The 27,803-nt window shown below is 33.6% G+C and overlaps 1 long non-coding RNA gene across 2 annotated transcripts in view; it reads right to left on the minus strand.

Moving 5' to 3' along the window:
* Window positions 1-27,803, minus strand: part of LOC118966948 (uncharacterized) — a 337,766-nt gene that overhangs the window by 24,703 nt on the left and 285,260 nt on the right. For both annotated transcript variants that reach the window (XR_012132190.1, XR_012132191.1), the window contains one exon: window positions 14,764-14,847. This is a non-coding gene — a long non-coding RNA (uncharacterized lncRNA). The remainder of the gene's footprint in view (window positions 1-14,763; window positions 14,848-27,803) is intronic.

A 27,803-nucleotide genomic window follows, 5' to 3' on the forward strand; every position in this document is an offset into this window, starting at 1 on the left:
TAGTCATTTATCCATTCCATTCCTAATGACCATTTATGTAAATTATAGTTTTTAGTGATTGCAAATAATGCTACTGTGAGAATCTTTTAAACTTTTAAACAACTCATCCTGCACATGGGCACCCATACATGGGGAGTAGAATTTCAAAATAATAGAAAACACCTACTTTTAAGGTTAATTTTAGATCTCACCAAGTGGTTTTCCAAAATCTTAATACTAAATTTTACTTCAACAGCAGTGTATAAGAAATCCTAATATTCCAAATTATTATAAAAACTTGGTATTGTCAATCTTTATAGCCATCCAGGAGGGTGTTCGTTTTTGGATCCCCTCAAGGATTACTGAGCTTGCTCACCATTTCATTTTTTTTTATTAAGGTATCATTGATATATAATCTTATGCTCAGGTTTCACATGAGCAACACTGTGGTTACTACATCCCCCCTATTATCCCCCCACATACCCCATTACAGTCACTGTCCATCAGCATAGAAAGATATGGAGTCACTACTTGTCTTCTCTGTGCTATACTGCCTTCCCTGTGCAGCCCCTACATTATATGTGCTAATCATAATGCCCCTTAATTTCCTTATCCCTCCCTTCCCACCCACCTTCCACAGTCCTTTTTCCTTTGGTAACTGTTAGTCCATTCTTGGGTTCTGTGTGTCTGCTGCTGTTTGTTCCTTCAGTTTTTGCTTTGTTGTTACAATCCACAGATGAGTGAAATCAGGTGGTACTTGTCTTTCTCTCCTGGCTTATTTCACTGAGCATAATACCCTCTAACTCCATCCATGTTGTTGCAAATAGTAGGATTTGTTTTCTTCTTATAGATGAATAATATTCCATTGTATATATGTACCACATCTTCTTTATCCATTATCTACTGATGTACACATAGGTTGCTTCCATATCTTGGCTATTGTAAATAGTGTTGTGATAAACATAGGGGTGCATATGTCTTTTTGAATCTGTGATCCTGTTTCCTTAGGGCAAATTCCTAGGAGGGGAATTGCTGGGTCAAATGGTATTTATATTTTTAGTTTTTTGAGGAACCTCCATATGGATTTCCACAATGGTTGAACTAAATTACATTCCCACCTGCAGTGTAGGAAGGTTCCCCTTTCTTCAAATCCTTGCCCACATTTGTTGTTGTTTGCCTTTTGGATGTTGGCCATGCTAACCGGTGTGAGGTGATATCTCATTGTGGTTTTAATTTGCATTTCTCTGATGATTAGTGATATGGAGCATCTTTTCATGCACCTGGTGGCCATCTGAATTTCATCTTTGGAGAAGTGTCTGTTCAGACTCTCTGCCCATTTATTAATTGGGTTATTTGCTTTTTGGTTGTTGAGCCATATAAGACCTTTATATATTTGGGGTGTCAACCCCTTATCAGATATGTCATTTATAAATATATTCTTCCATACAGTAGAATGCCTTTTTACTGTACTGAGGGTATCCTTTGCTGAACAGAAGCTTTTTAGTTTGATACAGTCCCACCTGTTCATTTTTGCTTTTGTTTCCCCTGCAGGAAGAGATATGCCCATGAAAAAGTTGCTCATGTTTATATTCAAGAGAGTTTGCCTATATTTTCTTCTAAGAGTTTTATGGTTTAATGACTTACATTCAGATCTTTGACCCATTTCAAGTTAACTATTGTGTATAGAGGTAGACAGTAATCAAGTTCCATTCTCTTACATGTAGCTGTCCAGTTTTTCCAAATTCAGCTGTTAAAGAGGCTGTTATTTCCCCACTGTATGTCCATGGTTCCTTTATCATGTATTAGTTGGCCATGTATGTGTGGGTTTATATCTGGGCTCTCTATTATGTTCCATTGAACTATGGGTGAATTCTTGTGTCAGTACCAAATTTTCTTGATAATTGTGGCTTTGTAGTAGAGATTGAAGTTGGGGAGTGTAATACCCCCGGCTTTATTCTTCCTTCTCAGGATTGCTTTGGCTAATATGGGTCTTTTGTGATTCCATATGAATTATAGAACTACTTATTCCAGTTCATTCATTGAAGAATGTTGTTGGTATTCTGATAGGGATTGCATTGAATCTGTATATTGCTTAGGCAGGATGACAATTTTGACAATATTCATTCTTCCTACCCAAGAGCATGGGATGGATTTCTATTTATTAGTGTCCTCTTTAATTTCTCTCAAGAGTGTCTTCAAGTTTTCAGGGTATAGGTCTTTCAATTCCTTGGTTAGGTTTATTCCTAGGTATTCTATTATTTTTGATGCAATTGTGAAGGGAATTGTTTCCTGATTTCTTTTCTGCTAGTTCATCATTAGTGTATAGGAATGCAACAGATTTCTATGTATTAATATTGCATCCTACAACTTTGCTGAATTCAGATACTAGATCTAGTAGTTTTGGAGTGGATTCTTTAGGGTTTTTTGATGTACACTATCATGTCATCTGCAAACAGTGACAGTTTGACTTCAACCTGAGTGCCTTTTACTTCTCTGTGTTGTCTGATTGCTGTGGCTAGCACCTCCAGTACTATGTTGAATAAAAGCTGGAGAGGGGGCATCCTTGTCTTGTTCCCAATCTCAGAGGAAAAGCTTTCAGCTTTTCACTGTTAAGAATGATGTTGGCTGTGGGTTTGTCATATATGGCTTTTATTATGTTGAGGACTTATCCTCAATACCCATTTTGTTGAGAGTTTTTATCATGAATAGGTGTTGAATTTTGCCAAATGCTTTTTCAGCATCTATGAAGATGATCATGTCATTTTTGTCCCTCTTTTTATTGAAAGAGTGGATGATATTGATGGATATTCAAATGTTGTCCCCTCCTGGCATCCCTGGAATGAATCCCACTTGATCATGATGTATGATCCTCTTGATGTACTTTTAAATTCAGTTTGCTAATATTTTGTTGAGTATTTTTGTATTTATGTTTATCAGGGATATTGGACAATAGTTTTCTTTTTTTGTGGTGTCTTTGCCTGATTTTGGTATTAGAGTGATACTTATTTCATAGAATGAGTTTGGAAGTATTCTCTCCTTTCTATTTTTTGGAAAACTTTAAGGAGAATGGGTATCATGTCTTCTCTAAATGTCTGATAAAATTCAGCAGTGAAGCCATCTGGTCCAGGTTTTTGTTCTTGGGTAGACTTTGATTACTGATTAAATTTCATTGCTGGTAATTGGTCTGTTCAGACTTTCTGTTTCTTCCTTGGTCAGTCTTGGAAGGTTGCATTTTTCTAGAAAGTTGCCCATTTCTTCTAGGTTATCCAGTTTATTAGCATATAATTTTTCATATTATTCTTTAATAGTTCTTTGTATCTCAGTGGTGTCCATACTGATTTTTCCTTTCTCAATTCTGATTCTGTTTATGTGTGTAGATTCCCTGTTTTTCTTGATAAGTCTGGCTAAGAGTTTATCTATTTTGTTTATTCTCTCAAAGAATCAGCTCTTGGTTTCATTAATTTTTTCTATTGTTTTATTCTTCTCAATTTTATTTATTTCTTCTCTGATCTTTATTATCTCTCTCCTTCTACTAACTTTGGGCCTCATATTTTCTTTTTTTTTCCAGTTTCAATAATTGTGAGTTTAGACTTTTTATTTGGGATTGTTCTTCCTTCTTTAAATAGGCCTGGATTGCTATAAGTCTCCTAAAATGAATGCATTGCATTCTATTTTCCCCTTTAATTCTGTTAGTATTTATTTCACATATGTAGGTGTTCCTGTGTTTGGTGCATAGATATTTATAATGGTTATATCCTCTTGTTGGACTGACCCCTTTATCTTTATGTCCTTCTTTGTCTCTTGCTACTTTCTTTGTTTTGAAGTCTATTTTGTCTGATACAAGTACTGCAACTCCTGCTTTTTTCTCTCTATTGTTTGCATGAAATATCTTTTTCCATCCCTTCACTTTTAGTCTGTGTATGTCTTTGGATTTGAAGTGATTCTCTTGCAGGCAGCATATAGATGGGTCTTGCTTTTTTATCCATTCAGTGACTCTATGTCTTTTGATTGGTGCATTCAGTCCATTTACATTTAGGGTGATTATCTATATATATGTACTTATTGCCATTTCAGGCTTTGGATTTTTAGTTACCAAAGGTTCAAGGGCAGCTTCTTTACTATATAGCAGTTTACCTTAACTCATTTACTATGCTATTATAAACACAGTCTGAAGACTCCTTTTTCTTTCCCTTGTTTTTCTTCCTCCTCCACTCTTTATATGTTAGATGTCATATTCTGTACTCTTTGTGTATCCCTTGATTGACTCTGTGTGTTGCTAATTCAATTTTGCATTTGGTTAGTATTTAGTTGGTCTTCTTCCTTTGCTGTGGCTTTATTTTTTCTGGTGACAGTTATTTAGCCTTAGGCACACTTCCATCTAGAGCAGTCCCTTTAAAATACACTGTAGAGATGGTTTCTGGGAGGTAAATTCCCTTAACTTTTGCTTATCTGGGAATTGTTTAATTCCTCCTTCAAATTTAAATGATAACTGGGTAGAGTATTCTTGGTTTGAGTCCCTTCTGTTTAATTGCATTGAATATATCATGTCACTACCTTCTGGCCTGTAAGATTTCTGCTGAGAAGTCTGATGATAGCCTGATGTGTTTTCCTTTGTAGGTGATCTTTTCTCTCTCTAGCTGCTTTTAATACTCTGTCTTTGTCCTTAATCTTTGCCATTTTAATTATTATATGTCTTGGTATTGTCCTCCTTGGGTCCCTTGTTTTGTGAGACCTGTGGACTTCCATGGCCTGAGAGACTATTTGCTTCCCAAGACTAGGGAAGTTTTCAGCAATTATTTCTTCAAATACACTTTCTTTCCCTTTTTCTCTATCTTCTTCTTCTAGTACCCCTATAATGAAAATACTATTCCATTTGGATTGTTTACACAGTTCTCTTAATATTCTTTCATTCCTAGAGATCCTTTTTTCTCTCTGTGCCTCAGCTTCTCTGTATTCCTGTTCTCTAATTTGTATTCCATTTACTGTCTCCTTGACCTCATCTAATCTTCTTTTAAATTCCTCCATTGTTTATTTCATTTATCTCCCTCCTGAACTCATCCCTTAGCTCCTGCATATTTTTCTGTAGCTCCATCAGCATGCTTATGACTTTATTTTGAATTCTTTTTTGGGAAGATTGGTGACTTCAGTCTCATCAAGCCCTCTTTCTGGTGTTTGAAGGATTTGGGATCGAACAAGGTTTGTCTGCCTTTTCATAGTCCTGAAGTGATGGGAGTGGTCACAGGCAAGTGGTGCAGTTGTCAGCTGGGAGGACAAAGTCCCTTCCTGCTTGCCTGTCACAGTGTCTTGCTACGCTGTCTGTGCCGGTAAACCCCATGCAGGAAAGGGCCTCTGGGTTAATCCCCTAAACTGCCATGGGTGGGGTGGCCCTCATGATAGCCTAGGGTAATGGCAGGGGTCACAGGCAAGCGGCACAGGTTCTGCCACAAGGACAAAGCCCTTTCATGCTTCTTGGTCACCATGCCTGTCTCCATTGTCTGTGCTGGTTAACCGCGTGCAGGGAATGGCCTCTGGATTAATCCCCTAAATTGCCTTGGGTGGGGCAGCCCTCAGGATTGCCTAGGGAAATGGTGGGGGTTTCTGGCAAGCAGCATGGGAGTTTGCAGGGAGGGCAAAGCCCTTTTGTGCCTCCCAGTCATTGTGCCTGTCTCTGCTATCTGGGCCAGTTAGTGGTGCACCGGGAGAAGCCTTTGCATTAAGTTGTGTAGTTTCTGTAGGCAAGGCTGCCCTCCAGCTAGTCTGCAGCAATGGTAGGGATATCAGGTTTGCATGTAGTTGCCAGTGGGGAGGAAGGAGCAGCAGGCTGCTTATTGCGGTGAGGGAACTCAGGGCTGCATTTTCAACCAGGGGAATACGGCACCTGAAGCTCTTGAAAGTTTCCAAACTGCTGTGCTGAGTGTGCTGGGACAATTTTGTCCACCTGTTCCTTTTTCCTAAACCCTTGCCCCTTTAGCAGCCTTCTTACTGTTGAGAAGTCTTTAAAAGTGCCTGTTTTTCTTCTGTCCCAGGGCAGCCAGTTGTGGAAACCTGTTCACAGTTTTGGTCTCTGACTGGTTTTCAGCCCTTCTAATCTTCAGAGCACCATGCAATGTGGGTCTGTGCCCCCAAGGTAGAGTTCTAGGGCTGGGTGTTAAGCAGTCCTGTGCTTCCACTCCCTTCCCACTCTGATTATATTCCTCCCGCCAGTGAGCTGGGGTGAGGGGAGTGCTCAAGTCCCACCGGGTCACAGCTTTTTACTTTACCCTTTTCCATGATATGTTAACTTCTCCCAGATGTAGACTGGCTGGTGTACTCTTACTTCATGTCACTCTTTTAGGAATAGTTGTATTTGCTGTATTGTCAAAATATATGTAGTTTTGGGAGGAGATTTCTGCCGTACTTCTCATGCCACCATCTTTCTTTTTCCTCCTTTTCATATTTTTATTTATTTGTTTACTTACTTATGTGTTTTATTTTTTTTTTATTTTGGTATCATTAATACACAATTACATAAGCAACATTGTGATTACTAGATTTTCCCCAGTATCAAGTCCCCATGCTTTTCATATTGTTATTCGCCATTTTGACATCCTGTTTTACAAAGTGCCTGTTCAAGTCTCGTGCCTATTCTCTATTTTTTTGAAATCTGGTTTTCCTAATGATGTGTAGTTTTTGCATGTTCTGGACATAAGTATTTTCTAGATTACATGGATTGCAAATACTTTCACTCATTGTCTTTTCTGTTTAAATGGTGACTTTTTGATACATAATTTTTATGTAGTCCAACCAATCTCTTTAATTGTTAACAACTTTGGGAGTCTAGTTTAAAAGTATTTCTCTAACCAAGACCACAAAGATGTCCATCCAATTTTTCCAAAAATCTTTCCAGTTTTTCCATATGGGGATTCACCAGTAGGCTCCCTCCTTGGTGCTCTCTGAATACCAATTGTTTTCCTGAGCCTTGTCATGTTATGGTATATCTCTGTTCATCTTGCCAGGGTGAGATTTATCTTGAGAAATCTGCAACCTCAAATATGAGACTCACCTCCTTGGCTTTATTTCTTTTTCCAGATCTTGACTCCATGATTCTCCACTGCCTTGATAGCTCTACAACGTCTTTAAGCTTAGTTTTAATAAATTTTTCTCTAAGTCTTAAAATAGGTCTAGTTTCCTAGACTACCATTACCCTTAGGTTAGATATAATTTTAAATATATAAAATTAAGAGAGGTGGTAAAAGACAAAAACAAAAGCATAACAAAAGAAACCCTCCATAAATTATACCCCTAAAGGATAATGTTTTGTTCTATGGAGTGACTTATTCTTCCCTGAAAGAAGCATTTTGTCAGTGTCCCTACACCTAAAAATTAACCTTATGAAAATTTTAACTGGTACCACTGCCCAGAACTATGTTTTACAAATTGCATTTTTCAGTAAACTCTTTGTGGGAGAGTTATAGAGAAATTCTCTTAATCCATCTCTAATGGATTTGTCAGATTCAGAGTCTTCACTCTTCCTTCTGGAAGGTATTCTGACAATATGCACAGGGTGTTGATTACCTGTGGTTAATAGGCTCTTTGAAATGCGCCTCTGCATTTCTGTCCAGTAGGTTGAATGGTTTGTTTATAGCATAAACTTCTGAAGTCTGAGGGACATAAATGCTACATTTATTCATTCAACATTTATTGTTGACTCAGCAGTGTCCTTAAGCAGTGTTCTGTATGTGGATTCACTGTCTGAGTTTCCTTATATATACTGATAATGGAGGCAAGCTTGGCAAATGCTTTGCATGCTCCTCCCTTACAAAATAATGTGCTGGATTTATTCTTTTTAAAAGGTGGTACACTGAAGAGAAAACACCACAAGCATGTGAGCACAGGTGTGCAAACATGTACATGCATACACACACTTTATTCCCTAGTGCTACCTTATTTTTTCCACTTTTTAAAAAGTCTATATCACTTTTTGTTCCTCACTTTCCAAAGAACATATCTTTAAAATACTTTCTTTTGCTATGTATTTTGTTGTCCTGTGTGTCACACACATGATCCCCAAGAAATAATTTTTTCAAAACAATTAATATATGTAGCAATTAGAAAGACCATTTGGGAAATTTTATATGTAAAGATATAAACTTGTAACAGTTCTCTAAAATGTGTATTTCCAAATTTCTCTTCATACTGCCTCACTAAAACAGTGCTTAAGAGTTTACAGGATTTGATAACTCCCAACTTTCCTGAAAAATTCAAAGCTCACGATAGTTAAAAAGCTTCCTATCTTATCCATTTAATCATTTAAGTTCTACTCTTGAAAAACACACTGTGTAATTTTATATGGTATAAAGTTAACATTTATGGTAAGATTCACTCAAGTCATTAGAGGTAAGTCAATCTTCAGAATCAGAGAAACCTTATTTCCATCATGCTTTACATGGACGATGGTCGTCTTTCTCCCTGTAAAATGTGTGTTACATTTTTATTAGCCACAAAAATACATTAAAACTCACAATTATGGCGGTAATGATGCGTTTTAAATAGTGCTAAAAAGTTTAAAAGTACAAAACCTCTCAAAAGACATATAATATGCAAAATAAATTATTGTGCGACTTCATTTAGTGAATATTAAGTAACCTTCTCTAGCTACTTGTGCCATCAGTTTATTTCACGCAGCTGAATAGTCTAATAATATTTTCATTAAATATTTATATGAACAATCAAACACTGCAAATGAAGAGCATGTCCCTTGACATTCAAGATGGTTTCTGGCTGATATCAGCAGTTTGTTATGTTGGTAAGGCTCATTTGCTATGGCTTAGAATGATATTTCCCATTAGCTTTGAGTATCTTATATCTGACCTTAGAATAACGGCTATCCATCATGTCTTCTAATTTCTAAATTTTATTTCTTCATTGAGAAAGTACTGATGATAGAAAATTAAGTGCATTTAAAAGTTGGGGTCCTGTTATACTAATTCACCCAAGGAAACTGATTAGCACAGCACATTTCTTAAAGCAACAGAAAATATACTCTTTGGTCTTAAATGTTTAATGTCTGTTCATATGTCTTAATGTACATTTCCATTAAGTAAAGGTGAACCTAATATTTAACTTCAGCTTTGCATGTGATGTTTTGATTTATGAATGTATGATAGCATGAAGACTGCAATTTAATGATAATATTTAATTTGAAATCCCACAAATGTGGTCACATGCTAAGTCATGCATTTCTCCTGAGATATTTGTCTCACTTTCATAGTTACTATTTGAGAATATTGGAAAGTAATATCAAAATGATTCTATATATTATTTAGATTATAAATCTAGAAATTAGATTTATGTCACAAGTTTCAAATAAACACAGAACTTCTTGGGTAGCCATTTTGAGGACTTAAGTTATAACTAAAACAAAACAACTAAAACTTAACTTATAACAACTAAAACTTACATTACAACTAAAAACAAAAAATGGTTTATTATACAAAATCTCTTATAAATCTGTGGTGTAATAAATCTGTAGCCACAAACTTGGAGGTATACAAAAAAGGTTATTTTATATAAATCAAATTAAATATGAGTTAATTTCATCCCTGGGGGTTAATGGGAAAATTAACCTTGATCATTATTAGGGCTGATCCATATGCAGCTCAGGGACATGTGAAGGCCCCAGGTATGTTTGTGACTTCAGGCTTTAGCACTCCGTTTGCTCACGTGGAACACTGGACGAACCTGCAGAGCCCTGTGGTCTGACTGTTCCACTCCTTCTATGATATATTTGGGCATAGGGAACTTTGATGAGGACAGAAACTGTGGTGTCTAGGATCAAGCCTTTTAGTCTCAGCCAATATCTTCCAACCTTTCCAGGGTGTTACAAGGCCTGACTAATTATTTCCACTTGTTCTGGATATCACAGACCCTATACCCAATCCACTTGTTAAAAAACCTCTTTCCAATTGTAATATTTCCAGTTTCCACCACACAGTCACCAGTTCATCATGCTCCATATATTTCTTGAGAACATACCATAATGTCCTCATTAAGTTATGTTTTTATAATATGTTGAGTGACCACATAATTTGCCATTCATACCAGAACATGCTAAAGGAGGTGGTATTAATAATCATGACAAGGCAATGGATACAACTGGTTAGGCTCCACAGAAGCAGACCAAGTGACTTCTTAGGATAAAATCCCAGGAATACCTGGTGGAGGAGTGTTGGGCAGAACTGTGACAGGAAAGAAGCCAAGAAAATTGCCACATTCAGTGAAGTCTCCTGGGAGTGCGGACCCAACAAATACAAGACACCCAGTTACCTTGATTTTAATTTAAGGAATTTAATTTTTGTGCGTGTGTGGTATAAGTATGTCCCAAATATTGCACAGAACATACTTATAATTTAAAAAAAATTATTTCCTAGGCATTTCGTACTTTTGCTAACTTTTGCAACCCTACCCAAGAGGTCTCTGGAGAGAGAAAGAATGTGGCTAGTGCCGAAGAGGGCCACAAGACAAGGAGCTAGGGTATTTGAAGCACACATCAGTCATTAAGTGCAGTTCTGGGTGAATATAAATTTCCAGACACTTCCAGCTCCCTGTGTACCCAGGCAAAGCAGGTCACTGGAGTCTGAGAGTACCCTCCCACAAAGAGACACAAGTGCTAGCTGGCAGGACAGAAGCCGCTGCCCTGAACAAAGACGGCAAAAAAGAGCAGTGCAGGTACGGGCAGAGCAGTGACAGGAAAACTGACAGGGCCCGTGGTCTATGCTTATGGCCTGAAAGAGCTCTTGTCACAGAGGAAGAAACACTTTTTGGAACTGAAAGGTAATGGGACACTTCCAGAACACTAGAAAAAGTGTTCTGTAAGAACACACCCTCTCACACACTCACAATTTTACATCTCAACATATTACCTTGCCACAAAAATTAACTGAGACATATATTCTCCATTTTCCAGATATGGAAATGAATTTATTCCCTACAGTCTGTTTTAACTTGACAGAAAGTAAAAGATCATGAAATGAAGCTTCTTGCTTTGTTTTCAAATTTAGCCATTTGTGATATATTATCATTCCCAAAATGGAACTGACGTGCACATGACTTGCACACTACCTGAAAATAAATTGGAACTTCATGTGGTACAGAAGGTGATGGTTCCCAGGCAAGACTGAAATAATTCAGAACACAAGACAGAACTTGAAATAAGCTTCCATTTCCTTTTAGGTTCTTGTGGTAACTTCATATCCTGAGCTTAATGTATAGGTATCCTAGGTAATTAGGATGCTAGCTACTATTGGAGTAACTTTCCTCTTTCCCTAGGGACTTGTACAGTTAAATCACTCTAAAAGTTAACTATAGTTTTCTGACTCCTTGAGGTAAGTCAGGAAGTAGCATAAGGAAAATTTGCCTCCAGGCCCAAAGAAGGCCTTTTTCTATAATATATAATGCCTAATTATTCAAGAGATATGAAGATGACTGTTTTACATAGATAATTTATAGTTTCTATTCTACAGCTGAACTTGGCCATCAGTTACGTTGTTGAATTTGTTAGCACATACATGTAACTATGTACATAGTGTGTACTGGTACAAGAAATAATTAAAAGGTAAGGTAATTACAATGAAATCCTAGACACTGCTTAATAATCCTACATAGCGTATCAAGATGTACTTGACTTTTAGGAAATATGAAAAGCAACTAAGTTCAGGACCCTAATTGGGGTATTCACCTCCTGGTAAGGTACAGTACATAGAGTCCTCTCTTTACTGCCAAGAAAACTGAAGGTATTTTTGTCATTGCAGGGTATTGAATACTTACACACAGAAAAAACAATATGGGACAAGTTTTTCTTTAATCAGAAAAAAGCCTTGGCCCTCCTGACTTATTTGATCGCATCCATGATCTTTAGTTCGGCCTGCAAGGTTCACCTGGACGTGGCCCCTGCCTGCCTCCTAACCTCACCTTCTAGTAGTCCCCTTTTTAGCACCACACACCACTACAACATACCCCAAAGTAATGCTTTATTTCTCTTCTTTTTTTGTCAAAATGGCTCCATCTCACTGGAATGTGATCACTACACAGCCCCCTTACATCCCTTGGCTAATAGCTACTTATCTTTTAATATTCTACTCAGGGTATATACTCCAGGAAATCTGTTCTTTTCCACACTTGGTTAAGTATTTCATCTAGGCCCCCCTAAAGTGCATATACTATCTTCACATCTTGATACATTGGTGAACTTTACCTACTTATATATCCCAATCCCTGGGTAAGAAAATTTTTTGGAACAGAAGATAGACCTAACTTTGCAATCTCTGAATTTAGCAGACTATCCAGGACACACAGGAATTTCAATAATAGTCTGTTGAATGAATGAATAAATGAATGGATGAGTGACTTAAAAAGACATGTCTACATCATCTTATGCGTTAAGAGTTAAAGAGACAAGGATTAACTTAACTTCTTTAAGAGTTAAAAAAGACAATTGATTAGTTTTATTGAAATCAATTAAAAATGATATTTAAAATGTCAAGCCAAATCCAAACACTCCGATATTAATGAAGCTGACTACTGAAACTGAAAATCAGTAAGTACTACAGATGGTAAGAAAATGTCAAGCTTTCAGTTTAAACACAGCTTTTCATTCTAAGTTGATATTTAAATGAGGCTATAATATAGATAATTATTAGCTGATAGATTTATGAAATAATGTACTAATTCTACAGCTAAATGAAAACATGAATTTCACTGTAGAACTTTTTATAGGTCTAACATTAACAAAGAGAACAGTATAATATACACAACTTTTATATCCCATTATAAATCAGTTTTTCATATTCATATATATGTGTATAGATAAAACATACAGATGAATGATTATAGCAATTTTACTGTGAGGATAAAATGGTAATTATTTTTGTATACATGTCTATATCATCTTAAGCCTTAAGAGTTAAAAAGACAAGGATTAAGTTAACTTCTTTAAGAATTAAAAAAGACGATTAGTTCTATCAAAATCAATTAACATTATTCTTGTATACATGTCTACATCATCTTATGTGTTAAGAGTTAAAAAGACAAGGATTAACTTAACTTCTTTAAGAGGTAAAAAGGACAATTGATTAGTTTTATAGAAATCAATTAAAAATTATATTTAAAATGTCAAGCCAAATCCAAACACTATGATCTTAATATTTTAAATGCCCATGAAAAGAAAATTTCATTTAGTTTCATCAGAAAAAGCTGCCTAAGACCATCAAACTTAGAAATGTATTCTAGCAATCAAGGACTCTGCCTATCATCAAAGCATTAGAACATTACTCTCTGTTGCTATGTAATTAGAATCTGGTAATTGTCATTTTGCACCTAAATTAAGTTCTTTGAGGCACTTTAGATGATAAGTCTAACATTTAAATAATGCTTTTCATCTTTAACATAATTTATAAACATGAGTTAAGTAATTTCTCCAAGTAGCCATTTGAAAATTTTATCTCCCTTGAAAGTGATTATGCCTAAAATTTCTACTTCATGGCATTGTACTAAATTTTGCAACCATTACATTTCATAAGTAAACTAATCCATCATTTTCTTCCCAATTACCATTTACTTTGATACTAAAGGAGACAGCATTAGATACTTAAATAGTAATTTTACCAGAGACTTAGAAGAGTAGACAGTTTTATCCTTCATATTCTAGTTCTTGTACTTACGGAGTATTTCCAATGGTGCAGTTCTATTCCTTGGAAATAAAGTGGACAATGGTCTTTTATACCTGGTTCTTTAGTAGAAAAAAAATGTTCACCACTCAAAATAACACTTAGGTGCCATATTATTGGTGAAATGAAAGGAAGAACTACATTTTGTAATATTTTTCTGGTTGCACTGAGTGAATAGACACACATTCAGACAATACTAGTAATGGGGATTTATTGTGAGGATACACTGGGAAATAGGAAAGAATAAGAAACATGTTTGTATCACACTCAAAATTTCCCAAAGAAGGGTTATAAATGTCTCTTTTGTGTTCTTGGTATATGCTAAGCCATTGGCTATTAGTTCTTTGCCAAGTCAACTGGTTATAGACCAATCAAACACTGGCCAGAATGAAGGTCACAGGTTACAAGGTATGGCAGTCTTCGTGTAAAGATTTTCTAAGTAGAGGGCAGGATAGCCATTAAATCCTTCGTAAATGTCCAAAGGGACAAAATAAACAGCAGGTATTTGGGGTTTATCAGAAAGAAGATAATACAACTATCAGTGATGGTGAAGCTTCAGGGCTTTTCCAGTATAGAAATAATAATGTATGGAGCATTTACTATGTGCGCTGTGCATTACTTATATCAGTTATTTTATTTAATCATTATAAGAGCACAGTAAAGTAAATATTGCTAACCTCATGGTACAGATGAATCCCAGAAATGTAAGGACCTTGATCAAGCTCACAACTGATAAGTATTAGAACTGGAATATCAACTGAGGTTTGGCTGACATTAAATCTAATTGTTTCCTCAATTATGCTACACTGACCTTCATAGTAATTATAAAATAAATTAATGGTCATGGTTTGCCTCTTATGCTGATTAGTCATATACCTATGACACAATCTCTCATTCTTCCTAACTTGCAGTAGATTAAAACTGAATATATTTCTCTCCTATTTGGGAGAGGGAGCGACAAAAATATATGCCCATGGATATGAAAGAAATAACTATTTTTCTTTGATTCAGAACTAATTGGAGGCAAAATTTAGGTGCCCTCAGCAAAGACAAGATCATTAGGAATACAGTTAGGGAGTACCTTGTTCTCTGTCTCTCAGGTGGGTCCTTCTTGAATGGTGCCATACTGCCCCTTCCCACTGGACAGCCAACATTCTTTGTATAGCTAGAAGAAAAATATTAATAGTTCAATTCATAGCTAAATCAAATATACTTTGGTATGCTGCACACAGCATTTTTTTCTCTATGGAACCAATTCCATGTTAATAAATACCTCTTAGAAAACCACATATAGCACCTACTGACTCCAAAAAGAATTTAGACCTTGGATCCTAGGACAGAATGTGTTGAATATTAAAAAAGGCTTCTCACCAGAACTCAGTGAAACAGTAGTAAAATAATAATAAAAAGAAACGTTTGACTTTGCTTATTGAAGAAAATCTATGAATTTTCCATATTGCAATCAAATTTTTATCGCATAGCAACCAATGGAAATGGTGGTGATGAAAGAAAAAAACTAAATAGTAACAAAAAACTATTTTGGAAGCATATTATATTTTTTTAGTGATAAAAATTTGGAAAAGTATCTTTGAACCTATAAATTGGTCTACTTAGAAAAAAGCACAGAAAATACAAAATAACAATAACGTGATTTATGAGCATTAAGGCTTTCAAATCAACCCCCATCCCTAAAAATGCCCTGCTTGGTGTATTTATTATCTAAAGAGGAAAAAGCATTTATAAAGAAGTTTTTAATTCTACTTTTAAAAATGTGTATATATATATTTATTTTCTCTGAAACATGAGAGAATATCCAGTGCTAGCTCTCATATGGGCAATCATGCCTGTTTTGTCCAGAGGTTGCTGCAAACCTAATTCTTTTTTAAGAAACCTTGTCTTTTCAGCCTATGGAATTCTGTTTAAAATGTGTTTGCCTTATGAGATAAGTAATTTAATCTGCTACTTATATTTATATAAGTCACTCTACTCCTATGACACTAAAAAGCAGTATTAGTCACTCAAGACTTTCAAGCTATCACTTCTCTGCAGGATCCCTCTGGCCAATACCAACTAACATATTCCATTCTCTGAGTCTCCTTTTTCACTTATTCTCCTAGAAAGTAAAGTTTCTATTTAAACAAAACTATAAAGTGGTTAAAAAAATGATTCCTTTGTAAGAAGAGAGTTAAATGCAAATATGGTATCTTTTGCACAAGTTAAAGGGTCAAGTGACTAAGATATCATACCAACACCTCAACTATGAGAAGGTCTTGAGGGTAGAGTCTATGGTTCAGTAACATTTCATGACTAGATGGCTGACACAGACATTTCTTCTGCTTCCACATCATGCAGGTAAGGGGACCTCTGGGGTCTTGCACTCTTGGTCCTGTCTGACAACAGGGGCATGAATCCTCTGATTTATTTGCCACAGGGTTCTATCATCTCCATCCTAGGAACTGTGAGACACACTCACTTTTAATCTTTAGACTTCACTTTCATTCTCTTCTCTCTCTCATCCCAGACAGGGCAGAGATTTTAACATCAGGGGTAGAAAAATACTGACATTGGCTGTTCAAAAAAATCTAATCCTTCTGTCATACGGAATAGTTAGAAATATTGAGAAAAGAAAAATCTATCTGTTTACATCTTAAAATATTGTCCTCATATATTTATTCAAATTGATGTCTTTTCAGCAGATATCTTTGCCCGCTGGAGACAAAAATGTCATAGAAATTGGGAACATTTGACATCTCCTTACATTGTAGATGTTTTTTAAAATCATGGCTTGTATCTTTTAAACCACATTATAAAGAACATAATGCAGTTACTGAAACATTAAATATTCAATTAATGATGCTTATTCTATTTTTATTATTATTATAGGACTAGGGTTCTAATTATTTTGAATAGGTCCTGTCATCAGGGAAATGTGACCCAACTTCAGACTCTACTCTCACTCCGAAAATACAATCCTCCCATGCTTTCCAGTCTCTTAAGCTGAACTTCCTTTCCTCATTTATTCATAGTCATTGAGTCAACAAATATTCACTGAGGTGGCAAACACTATACTAAATAAAGATTATAAAATATTACTGTGTTAGTAACAATTAACACCACCCTGCTTCCATAGAACTAGAGTCTAGTGAAAGAGACAAGTATTAACCAAATAATTACTCTACTGTGAAACTTCTATTATAATATGTGTTAGGAAAGAACATTCCAGGAAGGGAAGGGAAGGCTGCGCTGTTTGACCTGAGACCTGAAAAATGTCTCAAGACTCCTTCTCCAGTAATGAACTAGATGAGAATGGAGGAAATCATGCTCCAGGAAGTGAGAACAATATATACAAAGGCCCTAGGCTGGAAAAGAACATGGCAGGAACTATGGATCGTAAGAAGGACAAGAGAGGAGCATGGCTCAAGACGAGTTTGGGAATTAGAAATGGTGAGAGCATTCAAGCTCAGAGGCTTTAACGTGGACTTCAGCTGGAGATTCATTGCATAGTTGAGGGTTGAAAACACCCAGTGACGTGGACATGATGGAAAATAAACTAGGGAGAGAACAAGTGGAAGCACACTAACCTGGAAGTGGCACTCTTCACTCACACTGAAAGGATGCAGAGAACTGAGACGCTGGCTTGCAAGAGGAGCAGAATGACAGGAGGGGGAAAAGCTGGAGTTCAGAAATATGTGGGAAGAGAACTGAACCTCACTGCTAATAGACTATGTAAGAGAGAGTTCATGAGAGGAAGGTGTTGTGGATGAGTAACAGATTTCTAGTCTGGGATCTCAACTGCAGAAAACAGGCTGGAAGAAGTGTTTTTAAACAGGAGAATGATGTAGGCAGTGCCTTTCCATTCATGGTCTATTTTACTCATGTGTACAAAACAGCTACTACTCTGATGGCAGGTTTTCTGTGATTTTCCATACACTTATAAGTATTCCTCTACTAAAAGTACAGTTTAGTTTGACTTAGTATCCTCTCCCCACCCCATAGGATTATTTTATTATAGAGGTGTAATCCATTCAAGAGAATCATACAGTGTTAGAAACTTACAGGACCTTAGGAAAATATTTTCTCTTTGACTAACATAAAAAACACACACACATATATATATATGTTCTGTTGGTACTTTGGAAGATAGAAATATCCTGGAATGTACGGTAGCAGCAGAAATGTATCATTTATCTGAAAACCAAATGCTTATAAATTAATAAGCATATGATCATTCTGAGAGCCTCTGAGAGTATTTTTATGGACTGGATTTCTATTATTTTTTCATTTTAATTCAATCTCACACCCTTTAAAGGAGTACAGCTAATCTTAAATCCTTGCCTTCATTCAATGTCATGGCACATCCTATATAAAGCTTGATTGTTTTCCCCACATCCCAATATCATAATCCCCTATAAATATATGTAACTTTTTTCAGAGTAATAATGATGTCTTGTATGAGGAAATGGTGAATATAAATGATTCCTCCCAAAATATGTTAATAAAGTAGTAAATAATGTTTTGAAGATCAATAAATACATATTGCATATATATTCATAATTTCACAGTAATGTAATCCAAGCCCCATATCCAAGTTCCACCGAGCACACATTCTTGCTTTATGAGCATATATATGACAGTTAAATTATGTTTATCATTTTCACTGAGAATATTTGACATTTATAGGTTGTGCTAAAAACAAATTAGGTAATTTTACTACCTTAAAAAAGATAAACCCTCTACAAAAACTGGATGTTCTCTACTTTCAAAGGAGGATAGTCTCTGCTTCCAAATGTGTGAGTTTTACATCTTTTTTTGTTTCGCATAAAAGAAAAGAAATTGCAGACAGTGACAAGCTTTGTCAACCAAATCTCTGTAAGTAGGATACATCAGCTCTTGGTTAATAGCAATTTAAACAAGTCATTCCATGACTTAAATGAAATAAAATTATTGTAACAGTCTTCTTGCTGGCACAATCTGTATTGTCATTCCTGGGCTGTTCTGCTGAAGCATTTTGTATATTTTGCAATGAACCATCTAACCAAGGTGAGAGGTGATTTCTGAAAGTGCAAATTTAACTATGCTTATCCCCTAGCTAGGGTTCTTTGGCATCTTTTCAAAGACATTACAATAGAGTTTTGTGTGATTCAGGATTTCCACTGGGAATGTCTCTAAGGTCCCAATTGTCCCTCTAAATGCGAGGCTGAAAAGGACACTTGACTTTCAGGTCTCCACCTTCTCGTTACGAAAGACATGTGAGTTAGATCTCACAAAACCTTCTAGTTACTTCATTCACTAGAAGAATTCTTGATAGATATTCAGGAAGTCCTGAATTTAAGGTAAGTATCATTGTAAAGTATCTTCAAGTTCTGTGCATTCCAATATATAACCCAAGCTGGAAAGAGGGGGATGCCTCAGTTACAAGTGTAATTATGTTTGTTATACTGAATATTTTAATATTGATCCTGTATATCAGAGAAGCCCTCAACAATACCATCCCTTTAACAGATCGCCTGGACAATATTTTGCCACAGTATTAATTAGTGCCCAACTTTCAGATTATATCCTATCATGATCTACAGACATTGAAATGGGGATCTAAAAACAGAACAGTAATTAATCAGCAAGCATCTTAGTTTTATGACAAGTAGACATTATTTGTAACTTGAGGCAAGAAAATCTAAAAAAATCATTGATATATTTAATGCAGCAGGGGTCCCTGTGAACCTTCTCAAAATCCTACCATTTCCACTGTCGTCTCACTCTTTTCAAACGTGTGACTGATCTTCTTTTGCTGGTACATCAACCTTCATGTCTCACTGAGTTGCATACCCTTGTTTATCCAGTAAATACATTAATTCCTCTCAAATGTACACCCAAAATAAATATTTGACACCTAAAAATGTAGGCTTTACTTTAGCTTTCACTCTTATTTTTCCGAGATTTATCCTGCTACTTAAATACTGTAGGATCTCTTTCCATTGTACAAAATGTGAATAAAGATGTCTATGCCTCAGACTGATTTTAAGAATTAAACGAGAATGCAGAATAGATTATTAGAGTGTTGAAAACATTATAAATCTCAAGAAAGGGAGGGGCTTCTTTTACCTGAGTAAAAATTAAAATATGAAAAATCTCTAAAATTTATTCTAAAATCAATACAAACTGCCTACAAAATCAGCAGAAATGAAAATATTATAATAGCCTATATAACACCTAAAGCAGTGCTTAGAGAAATAATTAACACCCTAACACTTTACATTACTAAAGAGAAAAAAACATAATAAATATTCAACCTAAAAAATTAAAAGAGCAATAAGGAAAGAAGAAATATATTGATGAAGCAATAAATGGCAAATATTGAACAAAATGAAATGTAGTTTAATTTCCAAGGGATGAGTCTGCAGGGGAAATAAAGAACAGATAAACCATTTTCTAACTTAAAAGGGGGAAAAAGACAAATACATAAAACAAAAAAAGAGGTAAATTTTCATAGACAATGACAGTAAAGAATAAAAAATTACTTTGCTCATCTCTGTGAAAATCAGTTTTCAGATATTGACAAAATAATCTGAAGTAAATAATTCACTCAAGATAGCATAAAGAATTGAAATGTACAGATTACCAAACAAGAAATAGAGAAACTTCAAAAGCAGCCCCTTTCCTTGCACTGCCAGACACACAAACATATTCAAGACAAAGCACCAGTCATAAATAAAAGATTCTTCAGGAAATTCAATTATTTAAGTAACATAAAACCATGCTATGTAAACTGCTCAAAAGCATTAGTAATAAATATAAAGACAGGTAAAAGACAAGAAAAGAAAACCCTAAAGCAATTTTCCTTATTGGACACAAATCCTAAATTGAGTATTAGCAAACAGAATACAGGAACAAAATAATAATAATCCATTATTAATTAGAGTCTTACTGGACTCAGGTATAATTCAATATTGAAAGAACTACTAATATAATTTGCATAATAATATAAATTCAAATATAAAATATTTATAATCACTTCTTAGATGTCAGAAAGGTATTTGATAAAAATTTAACATCTATCTTTTAAATAGTATTTAATAAGTTTAAAAACATGGATATTTATTTGACATTAGCAAATATATGTTTAAATTTAGATATTTCATGTCTCAATATATAGTATTATAAATTTATACTTTTATAAATTTATGTAAATATATAGTATTAAGGTGGATATAGATTTTAACATGCAAACCAGTGTTCCTGTTAATTTAGAAACAGTGCAAGGACATTCACTGTTACCATTTTTGTTCAACATCCTTCTGGAAACAACAGCTTATGTGATTATAGAAAAAAGAGAAAAATGAGGTAAGAAACAGCAAAACTATCATTATTTATCAAAAACAAGAGTGTGTACCTGGAAAACTAAAGTATATCAACTGAAAAACTATTTTAAAAAGTAAGAGCATTCTTTTGGAGGTTGAGATTTAAATTTCCTTCCTCTCAAAAACAAAAACAGTTTGACAAGACTCCTTTTACAGTAGCAACAAGAAAGGATTAAGCACATGGAAAATAGTTAGAAAGTGATATTCAAGATTCATATGAAATAAACTCTAAAATTCTCTTGTGGGAACATAAAAAATAACATTTAAATTAATTAAAAAGGCAATATGCTGTTCCTGGCTAGAAAGACTCAATAAGCTAAAACATTTAATTACCTAAATTAATATTTAAAACATAATCTGTTACCAATAAAGACAGCAATGTTACTTTTTTAAACAAATAAATTTTAAACTTCCTACATATAGTCTGGTACCGGTACAAGAGTAGATAGAGAAACCACCAGGGAAAAGAATATAAGAGTCTTAAATTAGACCCTCATATATAAATATAAGACTTAGCATAAAACATCTGATTTTTCACTGATTTTTTAATCAGTGAAAATAATAGATTATAAAATGAATGGTGTTGGAAAAATTCATACATTTTGAGAATATATACTATTACTATCCCATAACATACACTAGAATTAATTCCCAATGTGTTCAAGATTTAAATATTAAAGATAAACTGCAGCAGTACAAGAACATAACTTCAATGCAAAAAAACCTTCCTACATTTCATATGAAACATGAGAAACCATGAAAAAAAAAAAAACCAGGTATGTAAATTGGAATAAAGTAGTCTCTCTGGGAATATATACCATTACAGGGCCAAAAGCAAACATCAAAGAGAAATGAAGCAAAAACAACGAAAAAGAAACACCCCTAAACAACATCTGCTAACAAAGGGATGGTTTCCTTCAGAGTTCTTCAAGTCCATAAAAGAATATCAGAAATTAACTGATAACTTGTAAAGGGTAAAGCAGTCACAGTTCACAGAAAAAATATATATGAATAATGAAAATAAGTTAATCTTTTCTTTTATTCCACATCATAGTGGTCTACTGCCCTCTGAAAACTCATAGATATTAAATAAATTATAATAAGCAGATTTTAAAATGCATTTCTAAGTTTGCAATAAGTTAGGGAAAATCCTAAAGAACCTGTTTAGATGAACAGAGATATTAAATTAATGAAACAAATAATAAAAAAGGACAAATATACAAATCATAAAATTAGAGCATTGAAAATTAAGATGTGTAATTCTCAAAGCTCTAGTTAAAGGGTCACATGGGAAGAAAGAAATTAATCTTGAGCAATGAGAGAGGTGAGAGAGCCCAGGCCCTCTAGCAGTACTGTCTAACAGGACTTTCTACATGGAAATGTTCTACAGCTGTGCTACCAAATACAATAGCCACTAGCCACAGAAGGTTACTGAGCACTTGAAATATGCCTAACTAAAGGTTTAATTGTTTAATTTTATTTAAGTTTAATTAATTTACATTAAAATTTTAAAAGCCACACACGGCTGGGACCTACAGTATTGGACAGTACAGCTAAGAGGTCTCAACATCAGTAAAAGATTGAAGTACAAAAAGTTTGCTTCCCAGGTAAAATGGAGCTAATAATAAAACTTGAAACTTGGTTATCTCTGGAACATCACTGAATAGAAAAAGAGGAAAACAAATATTGGGTTAAATATATATTATTTATCAATTTGGGAATCCAAAATCAATATATTAAACATACATATGTCAAATAAAATTAAACTTAAAAGAATGGAATTAATTAGGACATTAATTCCATGTAAGCTGGGAGGGTGTGTATGTGTGTGTGATCAAAATGAAAATGTACTAAGAGGTTAGAAACAGATCAACCATACAAATAGCAACATTTAATATTTCCCAGTTGGATTTCAAGTAGAACTAATATAAATGGGATGAAAATTTTCAATTCAAGTGTATGGGAGGAAAAATAAATGGGAAAAAATTGATTATTGATTAAGGAAGTAGGAAAGGAGAAAACAAAGAGAATGAAAGACAATAAAGTATAATACAATTATAGAAATATATTCAAAATTATCTTATAAAGCTATAATCACAATATGCTAGTGAAATAATCCAGTTGTCAGATAGTGTTAGATTGGATTAAAGACTCAATCCAATTCATTGATCATTATAAGATATGTATTTCAAACAAGAAAACAGAAAGACTGAAAGTGATAACTTGAAAACATATATAGAAAAATGGCAACTGGAAGAATACTGAAATAGTGTTATCTATATAAACAAAAGAGATTTTAAGAAGAAAGGAATTACTAAAGATAAAAATGGTGACTGTATAAACATAATAGATTCTACTGACTTGGAAGATACTAAAATTCTAAATTGAAAAGACCTGAATTTAATATCTTACATAGAGAATAACAGAAATTGATGGATCCATGATCAAATGGATATCTCAACAAAGTAGTAAGAATACAGATGATTTCATGATAGAGTCAAGGAGCACAATTTAATGAACATACATGGAATTATACTATAAAAATTAGAGAATAAACACACATAGAAACTTTATTAAAAATTAACCTCGGGAAGTTTCAGAATGGCTATTTTATAGATTATAAAACCTCTCACCACAAGGTAATTAACTTAGGAATCAATTACTACAAGATAACTAACCCTTTATGTACATTAAGAAAACCTATTCCATGTGCAAACAACCTTAAAAGTTTTAGAAATAAATATCAGACACATGTTATTTATATAGAAAAAGGTAAATACTTCTTGAAATCCCAAAAATATATAAATAAAAAAATCAAAAAATCTGATTACATTAAAATTAAGAATTTCTGGTTATCAAAAAGAGCATAAAATAAAAGTTAAAAAAACAGATATAAAAATATTTATAACAAAAATAATGCATAAGCAGTTCTTACCCAAATTATATAATTAAGTTTCATAAGTAATTAAGAAAAATACAGGCAACTCAATAGAAAAATATACATATGTATGTGGATAGGTGTTTACCATAAGGGAAAACTAAAGGACCAGTAAATTAAAAAGTTTAAGAATGCCAATTTTCGGTAAGGATAAGGAGGTAGAGATTATTCTCACAAACTATTGATTGTGTGTATACACACACACACACACACACACACACACACACTAACTCACCATGAAGTTGCAAAACCATGTGGCAGTATCTAATAATATGTAAATAGACTAAAAAGGATTGCCAATTTATAAAAATAATTGTAAACATATTGGAAATGTCATGATTAAGCCTTATGTTCTCATATCCATGATTAAGTTCTAAAAGTCTGGATAGATCAAACATAAATCAAATGCAAAGGTCACTAATGAAAATTATATTAATAAAAAATCAACAATATTATAAGTATTTACAAGCATGACTTGATTAAAAGCTCAAATATAATCATTTGAGTTTTACTGTCTGTAAGAACTGAACTATACTAACAATTAAAAATGAATCATATTTTATCATTATTAATAGACTTGGTCTAGTTTGTTCAAAGATTAAACTATTAAGATAATAATTAAACATAAAATTGAATTCTTTGTATATGTTCTTTCTATAGTGAAAAACTTTTCATGTTTACCTCAGAAATTTGTTCCCTTGAAGCTCAGTTTTATGAACAAAGTACTTTTTTCATCAATAATTCTATCTAATAAAAATATCTGCAAATCTATGCAGAGAAATAGCAGGTTTTTTAACAAGAGGGTTATGAGAGCTCTTAAACTTACTCCCAAACCTAGGTGTGTTTGGGGGTTGTTTTGTTTGCACTAAACAAAAAATAAATAAATAAAAATAACAGTGGAAAAAATCTTTGCTCCTAAAATGCTGAGTCTATAATTCTACCCAAATTATCAAGGACCTGTCCAAATAAAGTAATTTCTATACTGCCTAAGATTCTTTTAAGAATTCCTATTGCTATCAGAAACATTAAATTTTTATCAATTCTCTAACACTTTCAAATCTGAGTAAATTAACTTCTCAGTTATACAAAATATTATGAATACACACACACACACAAGTTCTCAAATATCTTACCATTTAGTGCATTTTTTAAATATTTAAAATGACTTTTAGTTCTTCCCCTTAAATTTGCTTTTTTATGTAGAATTTTAAAAGCATTTCTCAAATATGACATTTTCAGCAGCAGTTAAGTTTATAATTATATAGTGCATATGTACCAAACAGGTGCCCAACTTCCTGACATTCATCCCATGCATGCTTGATGGACATCTTCATTTTCAAATGGTCACTATTAGGTTTCCTTATTTAGCATTGTGTTTCATGGGAGATTAAATCCTCCCATTGCCCTTAAGTTACTGCTCTTAAGTTTGATTAGTGACATTGGAGATAAATATTTTTCATACCATCTGTTTACCTTTTTCATATTACAGCAGTAATTTGAGGTCATATAATGCTCTTCCAGTTATAGCCTCATATTTAGAATATTTAGATTCAACAGCATTACATGTAGAGATTTGGTGTAGAGCAGGCAGATGAAGCAATCAGTGATCATAAAGGAGACGCATCTTAGTAAGAAGTATTTCAGTGTATCTTTTGAGTTACGTGACATCTTAGGAGAATACTATAGTTAATGATTCATTTCTTCTAGAAATACCTCATCCTCTTGGTTCTCTGAAAATTCCTTTATAGTATTGTTCTTTCTGGGCCATAACTCATTAGTTTTCTGTTTGACCTTCTCCTTCTCTACCTGACCTTCAAATTTTGCAGCATTTCAAAGCTTAGTTCTAAGTCTTTTCACTTTTCTATTTGGAATGTTCCCCTATCTATTTATAAAATTGATTAACAAATGATGATCAAAGGCCTTCAGCAAGATATATACAATCTCATTGAGTCTTGCTATTTATTGACTAATTATCCTTAGTTTCATAGTTCAAGATTTTCCATTGAATTCCATTCTTGCAGACTCCCTGACTAAATAACATCTCCACTTTGATATCTAATAGATAGCTCATTGTCAGTATATCAAGTTGACATTAAAACAAGACAAAATATAAAACAACCAAAAGAGAATTTATCATGAGAGATGATAACCATTATCTACTGACAACCTTAAATCTGAAATTTTATTTCTATGATAACCTATTCATGCATTTATCTGTTCATTAAACCATCCATTAATACTGACCAAACATTGATTGAAAAACCATAAGAGAAGATTATGTACCACTTCAAAAACACATAAAACATGTATAAAATGTAACTATGTACTAGGATTCAAATAAATAATCCAAATATCAAAAAACATTTGATTACACAGATCTTATTCCCTAACCAAGATTACTCGAGCTAGAAACATATAACCAAAGAACAAAAGAAAAATGTTAGAAAACTTTAAAAACTTAGTAAATAATTAGGGGTCTAGGAAGAAAGGATATAGAATTTAGAAATATTTATTGTGAAACAGTAATAGAAGCAGTACAAATTTGCTTGATGAATATAAAATATTGCTTATAAAAATGAGAAACATTAATTGTGCATTGAGTCCCCTATACAGAATTTTATTGTTGTTAACAACCATTTGATCAATAAATATGAGACATGCCTTTTCAAAAAAAAAAAAAAGAAAGCTCAAGCTGACCCAAAATAAAGAATAAAAATTTTTTTTCAGAAAAAAAAAGAGAAACATTAAATAATTATACTAGAAAAGAAGAAAATGGAAATTTTACTGGCTAAGTATCCAATTTATGAAGTTAAATATTAATCAACATGAGAGTAAAACCCATAGGAAGTAGAAGGTAAGACTTAAAAAGATAAGAGCAAAAATTAAAGTAATGAAAGCCAAGAAACTTTATAAAAAACATAAACTGAAAAATGGTCCTTGGAAGATATGACATAGGTAAATAAGCTGATGAATGTAAGGAGTGAATGAAGGAAAAAAGGAAGGAAGAAAGGAAGAAAAAATAAGAAATAATAGCAATCTGTAGGTCATAAACCTACGGATATAGTAGAGATTTGAAATTATAATAGTATTTCAAGAAAGTTCCTAACTACATGTTTAAAATCATAAAAGAAATAGAAGTTTTAGAAAAATAGAAATTACTAAAATTGATGTAATAAGAACAAAGGATCTAAAATAGAGAAATCAGAGAAATTATGTCAATAATCAAACATCTACTAGAAAAGAAAACCTACAGATTTACATTTATATATTATTGTTATAATCAAAATTTCAAGGATAGAAATTCTTAAAGAGCATAAGGAAAAGATGGATATTTTTGGAAAAATATCTAGGAGAAAAGTCCAAAAATTGAATGAAAATTTAAAAAATATGTGAATAGAAAATTCAGCATAAAAGATGCAAAAATGTTAAACTCAGTCTTATTTAGAAATGTGAACTGAATATTGAACTAGCATTTCTCAACAATCAGATCTGACAATAATTTAAAAACATGACAATACTTTGTTCATGAAGCTGAGAACAGGGACGTCCATTCATTGATAATGGGAATAGAAATCAGTACAATATTTCTAGAGAAAAATTGTGGCAGTATACAACAAACCTTTATGTGCATATACTTTTGACCCAGTAATTACACTTCCAGAAACTACCCCAAAGAGTTACCTCTAACGATATGAAAGTACATAAACACAAGGTTATTATTGCCACAGTGTTTATAATCACAAAATCTTAGAAACAATCTAATGATCATACATAGGAGAGTGATTGAGTGACTTTTGGTGAAGCCACACACGCTGCAGCTTTTGG

The sequence above is a fragment of the Manis javanica genome, chromosome 6 (genome assembly GCF_040802235.1).
Source record: "Manis javanica isolate MJ-LG chromosome 6, MJ_LKY, whole genome shotgun sequence".
In the NCBI taxonomy this organism is placed as follows: domain Eukaryota; kingdom Metazoa; phylum Chordata; class Mammalia; order Pholidota; family Manidae; genus Manis; species Manis javanica.